Below are 10,225 nucleotides of genomic sequence, written 5' to 3' on the forward strand. Positions count from 1 at the left end.
GCATATAAGCACCTCCACTACACAGGTGCTATGTCATCAAGCTGCTGAGTCAGCAGCTTGACTGCACCAGACACCTCTCCTAATCTAAGCAGGCACGTCGCGAAAAGTTGCGTTTTTGAACCACTTCGGGTCCGAATTTCAAAATTCTGATTTCCGTGGTTAGTCTCTATGTGACGAGCCGGTCACGAATTTCGAGAGAAAAATTATATTAATATAATATTCATATATTATTATTTTATTCAGAATATTATATTATTATCTTCTCTACTGTGATTAATGTTGATCTATGTTTAGTAATATAATAATTGAGCTTGAAATTTACCGGTAATGGATAATACCGGCATTCTTAGATGAACTTAGCAATGCTAATGCTTCATCATATATCTTTTATTCTCATGATTATCATGTTACTAGTATTATTTATACTAGTAAAGCTCATGCTTATCCTTAAGTAGTATAATCTGATGTGTCTAATTTTCGTAATTATCTTCAGAATGATATTTTATTATTAAACTCTGATGAGTCAGCACCCAGTGACACGTGGCTCTCCCAGAGTTAGCCACCACATGTTTCCTTTCTTGCTCTCCAAGCAAAGCTTTCTTAAGGAGAAAGTAAGAAATACTTGTGTTCTAATACATCTAGCTTCCGTAATTATCCTTTCTTGAGATATTTTTACACCAAAATTTAGGATAATGCTTATCCAAACCCCACGTTCTCCCATGTATCATCATTACTATCATTTTTACTTTCTAAACAAGTTAGAATTTGAAATTCTTGAGAGAGAAATGGAAGAACTTCCATGAAAACTTCCATGAACACCTAAGCTTCTTTCTCCGTTCTTTTTCAAACTAAAACCCCTATCAAAAATCTAATCCGACCAAAATGATCACCTCTTCCTCCTCTTCATTTCTATATCAATTTTCATGGAGTAAATCAAGGCATGATGGCTGCTCCTCCTCCTTGAAGTTTCATCCATGGTGGGAACTCAAGCTGATGATGTTTTCTTCATGTTTTCTCTTAATATCTCTTGTTCAATCACCACAGGCTCTAAGAAAACGTGATTTCTAGCTGCCTTGAGGTGAGAAAAACCTACTTTTCACCATCATGAAGCTTCAGCCTTCATGGTTCATATGGTTCTAAAGTTATTTTTGATGTTAAAATAGGCGTAAAAGTGCTTTTGGAAGCTTGTTCTTGGTTTAATTCTTGGCAGCTCCAAAGGAGGTAAGGTTTGGTAAATTAATCAATGAATGGTTGTTTTCTTGAAGTGCTAAATTAGATCTTTTTGCTTGAGGCTTGATTTTGAGTGTTTGTATGATGGTTTGATCATGAGATCTTGTTGTTTAATGCTTGAAAATCAAGTTTTTGATGGTTCTGAAGTTGTTGTTGTTGCTGCTAGAAAACGTGGCTTTCCAGCCATGAAATTCATGATATTTGATGTGTTTTTGATGTGTATTTGATGGCTGAAACGTTGCTCTTTGGTTTTGTGATGACAAGTCATCTTAGCCTAGTTTCACTAGTCTTTTTTCTTTGTTTTCATTTAGTTTCATGCACTTTCTTAAGCCATAAGTAAGTCAATTGGGTTGAATTTCATGTTTCCTTTGATTCAATCAACCATGGATAAATTGATGCATTTTCATGAGTTTTTGTGCCATAATTGCTCATATGACAAGAAGAAGAACAACTCTCATGATTATGGCATAGCTTTGATACAATTGTTGATTGATGATAGGTGAAATAAAGCTTGGAAGAAAGTTGCAAGAATGGGTTTGAAAAGAGGGATTCACGTTTGAGCTAACGTTTGCCTCAAACATTAACTCAAACGTGAGAATCAGATGAAGAACACCCTGGAGAAGAGCCAACGTTTGCGCCAACGTTTGCCTCAAACGTTGAGGCAAACGTTGGCTGAAGAAAAAAATAGGGGAAGGAGCCAACGTTTGCGCTAACGTTTACCTCAAACGTTAGGTCAAACATTGGCGCCAAAAAGAAGAGAAATAGCACTCCTGGGCATAGCAACGTTTGAGCCAACGTTTGCCTCAAACGTGAGGTCAAACGTTGGCACCAAACAGCATGAAGGGGCATACTTCCAACAAGAATAACTTGAGTTGTAGATGTCCAATTGAGGTGATTCCAAGTGGGTTAGAAAGTTGACATTCAGAGCTTTCCAACCATATATAATAGTCTATATTGGGCATAAAATTGGCAACGCGACAAGAGGACAAAGTAGCCCCCAAGAAGCATACAAAAAGGGAGCCTGGGAAGAACCACGTTTGAGCTCACGTTTGACCTCAAACGTTGGCTCAAACGTGGATGACAGCAACTTGGCTGAGCTGCATAATGCCACACACGAAGACGTTTGAGTCAACATTTGCCTCAAACGTTGACTCAAACGTGAATGGTTCATGGCCCGGTTCACAAGTGGATTTCTTCCCAACACCAAGAGCAATCAACAGAGGCTATTGTCAACCCAATTCCATCAAGACTAAAGGCCCAATTCAAGGCTTAATGATCATTTGAAGAAAGTGTATAAATAGCCTAGGATTTGAAGTTTTAAGAGAGCTTTTCCTTTTTAGTGTTATTGAGTGATTTTGGAGAGAGCTTTTGGGTTTTGAGTATTTTGGAGATTTTAAATCTTGGGTGTTAGAGAATTGAAGGAATTCTGTTTCAATCTCACCCTAAGATCCCTCTGTTTTCATTTACTGCACTTTCTGAGAAAATTATATTTGCATTCCTTTCTTCTACTGCTTGATCTTTACTTTTCTTGCAATCGAATTCTCAATTTGGATCTAGGAAGGCATTGAGATCTAGACTTGGTTATCTAGTCTCTTGGGTCCTGAGATCTACATCTTTCAATTTCAATTTCCTTGTTTCATTGCTACACCAAGCTTATTTTCATTTGCATTTAAGATCCTGTTTAATTGAATCCATCTTCTACGTTTCTGTTTGTTGAGATTTACTGTTTTCTTGTTTAATTTTTGCAATCCCAGATCCCTGACCCATTTACAATTCAAGCCATTTACGTTTCTTGCACTCTAAGATTCTGCAATTTACATTTCTTGCGATTTAAGTTTCTGCCATTTAATTTCTTGCTCTTTAAGATTCAGCACTTTTATTTTCTGTTCTCTTTAATTTCCTGCAATTTACCCCTCTCCCTTTATTTTTCATGCAATTTAATTTCTGTTAATCACAAATCACTCAACCAACACTTGATTCGCTTGACTAAATCAACCACTAAACTAAAATTGCTCAATCCTTCAATCCTTGTGGGATCGACCTCACTCCCGTGAGTTTTATTACTTGATGCGACCCGGTACACTTGCCGATGAGTTTTGTGTCGGATCGTTTTCCACACATCAAGTTTTTGGCGCCGTTGCCAGGGATTGAATAGATTGACAATGATTAAGTGAGGTGGTAGTTTAGATCAAGCACTTTTTCTTTAATTTTGACTAACCTACTAACTGTTTGAATTTTTGCTTAAGCTAACTAGAACTTCATTCTAGCAATAGATTGAAGTATCACTGGTTGTGTGTTTCTTGTTTTGTTTGTATGTCAGGTATAGGGAGAGCTACTCCTATCTTATCCGAAGCTGACCAGAGAACTCTTAGGAGATTAAGAAGAGCTGAGAGAGGGAAAGGTATTGTTGGAGAGGAAGAATCTGAGGAAGAATATCACGAGATGGAAGGAGATCCATCTAATCCCAATCCACCACAGAGGAGAGTGTTGGCCTCCTACACTTTTGCAAATCCCAGACACTGTGGAAGCAGCATCTTAACTCCCAATGTCAATGCAAACAACTTCGAGCTAAAACCACAACTCATTACACTCGTTCAGAACAATTGTTCTTATGGAGGCAGCCCATTGGAAGATCCCAACCAGCATCTATCTACCTTCTTAAGGATTTGTGACACTGTCAAATCCAATGGCGTGAATCCTGAAACTTATAAGCTTCTGCTGTTCCCGTTCTCATTAAGGGACAAGGCCGCACAATGGCTTGAAACTTTTCCCCAAGGAAGTATCACTAGTTAGGATGATTTGGTAACTAAATTTCTAGCTAAATTCTATCCACCCCAAAGGGTCATCAGGCTGAAAACCGAGAAGCAGAAATTTACACAATTAGATGTCGAATCCTTGTATGAAGCATGGGAGAGGTACAAAGCCTTAATCAGAAAGTGTCCTCCAGAGATGTTCAATGAATGGGACGTGCTGCAAAATTTCTATGAAGGCCTGACATTGAAATCTCAAGAGGCATTAGACCATTCTGCTGGAGGTTCACTACAACTGATGAAAACTGCTGAGGAAGCCCAGAATCTTGTAGACTTGGTGGCCAACAATCAATATTTCTTTGCTTATCAAAGAAACCGCCAACCATCACAGAGAAAGGGGGTATTAGAACTAGAAGGAGTAGACTCCATTTTGGCTCAAAACAAAATGATGCAACAACAAATTCAACAACAGTTTGAACAAATGGCCAAAAGGATTGACAGCCTTCAAGTAGCAGCTGTGAACACAAGCCACCCATCAACTGTATGTGTACAGAATGAAGAAAGCCAAGAAGAGCAACAACAGGAGCAAGTACAGTACATGTATAACCAAAACTCTGGACAGAATGAAGTTTATGGTGATACCTACAATCCATCCTGGAAGAACCACCCAAACCTCAGATGGGAGACAATCACAACCAAAACCAACAACCATGGCAGAGGAACTCAAACCAAAACACTTCAAGGAACAACCAAAACCACAACCAACAGCAAACTAACCAAAACCCTTACAGAAAACCTCAAAACAACTACCCAAATCCCAACCATTATCAATCCAATAACCAACCCACCAACCAAAATGCCTACCATCCACCATCCACATCTCACAACCCACCACAAGCGTCACCAGAATCTCAAAGAATCACTAACTTGGAAACCTTGATAGACAAAATGTGGAAACACCAAGAAATGACAACCAAGAACCATGAAGCCTCCATGAAGAGCCTAGAGAGGCAGATTGGGCAAATCTCCAAGCAGATTTCTGTTGAGAGACCTTCAAGCTCACTACCAAGTGATACAATTCCAAATCCTAAGGAAGAGTGCAAGGCAATACAGTTAAAAAGTGGGAGAATATTGATGAGCAACAATGACACTACAATGAAACAAGTGGAGAGCAACAAAGAACCATCAGAGAAAGGAGAAGCTAGCAATGAAGACAGGACAACAAGAAGAAATGCCCCAGAGAAGCTCAAAGAGAAAGACAACCAGCCACATAGTTCAAAGGAAGTGATTCAAGGACAGCAGCAAGTAGGAAAAAGTATTACACCTCCACTGCCATACCCCCAGAGGTTCAGCAAAGAAACTAAGGACCAACACTTTCATAAGTTCCTTGAAACTTTCAAGAAGCTGGAAATCAATATTCCCTTAGCTGAAGCACTTGAACAAATGCCCTTATATGCCAAGTTCTTGAAGGAACTCATTAACAAGAAAAGAAGCTGGCTGGAGAAGGAGACTATACTTCTCACTGAAGAATGCAGTGCACTCATCAGAAAAGGACTCCCTCCCAAGTTGGAAGATCCAGGAAGTTTCTTCCTACCTTGCACCATCGGAAGTCTATTTATCAACAAGGGGATGTGCGATTTAGGAGCAAGCATAAATCTGATTCCATCCTCTTTAGTGAAAAAGCTTGGCATAGAGAAGGTGAAACCAATACAGATGTCATTGGAATTGGTGGACCAGTCAGTAGTACATCCCAAAGGAGTGATCGAAAACCTTTTAGTTAAGGTTGACAAGTTCATTTATCCTGCGGATTTTGTAATCTTGGAAACAGAAGAAGAAGAAAACAATTCGATTATCTTGGGAAGGCCATTTTTAGCTACCGCCAGAGCCATCATAGATGTAGAGTGATGAGCGGATAATTTATACGCTTTTTGGCATTGTTTTTAGTATGTTTTTAGTAGGATCTAGTTACTTTTAGGGATGTTTTCATTAGTTTTTATGTTAAATTCACATTTCTGGACTTTACTATGAGTTTGTGTGTTTTTCTGTGATTTCAGGTATTTTCTGGCTAAAATTGAGGGACTTGAGTAGAAATCAGATTCAGAGGTTGAAGAAGGACTGCTGATGTTGTTGGATTCTGACCTCCCTGCACTCAAAGTGGAGTTTCTGGAGCTACAGAACTTGAAATGGCGCGCTTTCAATTGCGTTGGAACGTAGACATCCAGGGCTTTCCAGCAATATATAATAGTCCATACTTTGGCCAAGAATAGATGACGTAAACTGGCGTTCAACGCCAGCTTTCTGCCCAAATCTGGCGTCCAGCGCCAAAAAAGGAGCCAAAACCAGAGTTGAACGCCCAAACTGGCACAAAAGCTGGCGTTCAACTCCAAGCAGGACCTCTACACGTGCAACACTCAAGCTCAGCCCAAGCACACACCAAGTGGGCCCCGGAAGTGGACTTATGCATCAATTACTTAATTCTGTAAACCCTAGTAGCTAGTTTATTATAAATAGGACCCCTTACTATTGTATTAGACATCTTTGGACGCCTGGTTCTTAGATCAGAGGGGCTGGCCATCTCGGCCATGCCTGGACCTTTCACTTATGTATTTTTAACGGTAGAGTTTCTACACTCCATAGATTAAGGTGTGGAGCTCTGCTGTTCCTCAAAGATTAATGCAAAGTACTACTGTTTTCTATTCAATTCATCTTGTTTCACTTCTAAGATATTCATTCGCACTTCAACCTGAATGTGATGAACGTGACAATCATCATCATTCCCTATGAACGCGTGCCTGACAACCACTTCCGTTCTACATTAGATTGAATGAGTATCTCTTAGATCTCTTAATCGGAATCTTCGTGGTGTAAGCTAGAATGATGGCGGCATTCAAGAGAATCCGGAAAGTCTAAACCTTGTCTGTGGTATTCCGAGTAGGATTCAATGATTGAATGACTGTGACGAGCTTCAAACTCGCGAGTGCTGGGTGTTAGTGACAAACGCAAAAGGAGGGTGAATCCTATTCCAGCATGATCGAGAACCGACAGATGATTAGCCGTGCTGTGACAGAGCATGTGAGCATATTTTTCACTGAGAGGAGGGGATGTAGCCACTGACAACGGTGATGCCCTTGCATAAAGCCAGCCATGGAAAGGAGTAAGACTAATTGGATGAAGATAGCAGGAAAGTAGAGGTTCAGAGGAACGAAAGCATCTCCATTCGCTTATCTGAAATTCTCACCAATGAATTACATAAGTATTTCTATCCTTACTTTATGTTTTATTTACATAATATATTGTAGCCCATATGAGTCAACTTAACTGAGATTTACAAGGTGACCATAGCTTGCTTCATACCGACAATCTCCGTGGGATTCGACCCTTACTCACGTAAGGTATTACTTGGACGACCCAGTGCACTTGCTGGTTAGTTACACGGAGTTGTGAACCATGGTCTTGGCATCATGTTTTTGGCGCCATTTCCAGGGAAAGAAAGAGTAATGAATTTTACATAATTAAAGTGTAATCACGATTCCGCGTACCAAGTTTTTGGCGTCGTTGCCGGGGATTGTTCGAGTATGGACAACTGACGGTTCATCCTGTTGCTCAGATTAGGTAATTTTCTTTTTATTTTCTTTTCAAAAATTTTTCAAAATCTTTCAAAAATTTTCTCACCTATTTTCGAAAAAAAAAAATTTATTCAAAATTTTTAAAGAATGAATTCTAGTGTTTCATGAAGCATGTGAAGCCTGGCTAGCTGTAAAGCCATGTCTAAATTTATTTGGACTGAGGCAGCAATTTGTTATCAAGAGCAAGCTAGTTGTTGTTAATCCACCTGCTAATGTTCTTGATTTACATGCTAAAGCTTGGCTGGCCATTGGCCATGTCTAGTGTTTTGGACCAGAGCTTTCATTGAAAGCTTGGCTGGCTAGTGAGCCATGTCTAATTCCTGGACTGAAGCTTTAGACTAACATGGCAAGATTCTTGGAATTCATGTTAAAAATTTTGGAATCCTTATTTTTTCTTTTTCATATAATTTTCGAAATAAAAATCCAAAAAATTAGAAAATCATAAAAAATCAAAAAAAAAATATTTTGTGTTTCTTGTTTGAGTCTTGAGTCATATCATAAGTTTGGTGTCACTTGCATATGCATCTTGCATTTTTCGAAAATATCATGCATTCATAGTGTTCTTCATGATCTTCAAGTTGTTATTGGTAAGTCTTCTTGTTTGATCTTGATGTTTTCATGTTTTGTGTCTTTTCTTGTTTTACATGTGCATTTTTCGTTTCTTAGAGTCTAAACATGAAAGATTTCTAAGTTTGGTGTCTTGCATGTTTTCTTTGCATTAAAAATTTTTCAAAATTGTGTCTATGATGTTCATCTTGACATTCATAGTGTTCTTGGTGTTCATCTTGACATTCATAGCATTCTTGCATGCATCACATGTTTTGATCTAAAAATTTCATGCATTGCATCTCTTTAGTGTTTTTCTCTCTCATCATAAAAATTTCAAAAAAAAAAAAAATATCTTTCCCATTTTCTCTCATCAAATTCGAAAATTTGAGTTGACTTTTTCAAAAATTTTTAAAATCAAATTGTTTCTCATGAGTCAAACCAAATTTTCAATTTGAAAATCTTATCTTTTTCAAAATCTTTTTCAAAAATCAAATCTTTTTTAAAATTCTTAGTTATTTTTGAAAATTCCAAAAATCTTTTTCAAAAATCTTTTTCTTATTTTTATATCAAATTTTCGAAAATAACACAATCAATTAATGTTTTGATTCAAAAATTTGAAGTTTGTTACTTGCTTGTTAAGAAAGATTCAAACTTTAAGTTCTAGAATCATATCTTGTGATTTCTTGTGAATCAAGTCATTAATTGTGATTTTAAAAATCAAATCTTTTTCAAAACTAATTTCTAAAATATCTTCTTATCTTACCTTTTTCAAAAAGTTGGTTTCAAAATATCTTTTCTAACCTCCTAACTTCTTATCTTTTCAAAATTTGTTCCAACTAACTAACTAACTTTTTGTTTGTTTCTTAACTTTTTCAAAACTACCTAACTAACTCTCTCTCTCTCTCATTTTCGAAAATATCTTCCCCCTTTTTCAAAATTTCTTTTTAATTTATTAATTATTTTAATTTTTAAATCTTAATTTTCGAAAATTACTAACATTTTTTCAAAAACTATTTTTCAAAAATCACTAACTCTTTTTCAAAAATATTTTTCGAAAATTCTTTCTCTACTATTATTATTATTTTTCTGTGCCCTCTTCTTTGTCATATGAGCAGGAGCAAGGATAAGAACATTCTTGTGGAAGCAGATCCAGAACCTGAAAGGACTCTAAAAAGGAAATTAAGAAAAGCTAAAATACAACAATCTAGAAATAACCTTTCAGAAATTTTCGAACAGAAAGAGGAGATGGCAGCCGAAAATAATAATAATGTAAGGAAGATGCTTGGTGACTTTACTGCACCTAATTCCAATTTACATGGAAGAAGCATCTCCATTCCTGCCATTGGAGAAAACAACTTTGAGCTGAAACCTCAATTAGTTTCTCTGATGCAGCAGAACTGCAAGTTTCATGGACTTCCATCTGAAGATCCTTTTCAGTTCTTAACTGAATTCTTGCAGATATGTGATACTGTTAAGACTAATGGAGTAAATCCTGAAGTCTACAGGCTCATGCTTTTCCCTTTTGCTGTAAGAGACAGAGCTAGAATCTGGTTGGACTCTCAACCTAAAGATAGCCTGAACTCTTGGGATAAGCTGGTCACGGCTTTCTTAGCCAAGTACTTTCCTCCTCAAAAGCTGAGCAAGCTTAGAGCTGAGGTTCAAACCTTCAGACAGAAAGAAGGTGAATCCTTCTATGAAGCTTGGGAAAGATACAAACAGTTGACCAAAAAGTGTCCTTCTGACATGCTTTCAGAATGGACCATCCTGGATATATTCTATGATGGTTTATCTGAGCTATCAAAGATGTCACTGGACACTTCTGCAGGTGGATCCATTCACCTAAAGAAAACGCCTGCAGAAGCTCAAGAACATATTGACATGGTTACTAATAACCAGTTCATGTACACTTCTGAAAGGAATCTTGTGAGTAATGGGACGCCTATGAAGAAGGGAGTTCTTGAAGTTGATACTCTGAATGCCATATTGGCTCAGAATAAAATATTGACTCAGCAAGTCAATATGATTTCTCAGAGTCTGAATGGAATGCAAGCTGCATCCAACAGTACTCAA

The 10,225-nt window shown here is 37.6% G+C and overlaps 1 non-coding gene across 1 annotated transcript; it reads right to left on the reverse strand.

The window, feature by feature from the left end:
- Positions 1–9,796: 9,796 nt before the first annotated feature.
- On the reverse strand, positions 9,797–9,904 carry LOC112725910 (small nucleolar RNA R71). The gene has a single exon (XR_003164990.1). It is a non-coding gene; the product is annotated as a small nucleolar RNA R71 (small nucleolar RNA).
- Between the last annotated feature and the right edge of the window lie 321 nt (positions 9,905–10,225).

This window comes from Arachis hypogaea, chromosome 11, assembly GCF_003086295.3.
Source record: "Arachis hypogaea cultivar Tifrunner chromosome 11, arahy.Tifrunner.gnm2.J5K5, whole genome shotgun sequence".
NCBI classification, from domain to species: Eukaryota; Viridiplantae; Streptophyta; class Magnoliopsida; order Fabales; family Fabaceae; genus Arachis; species Arachis hypogaea.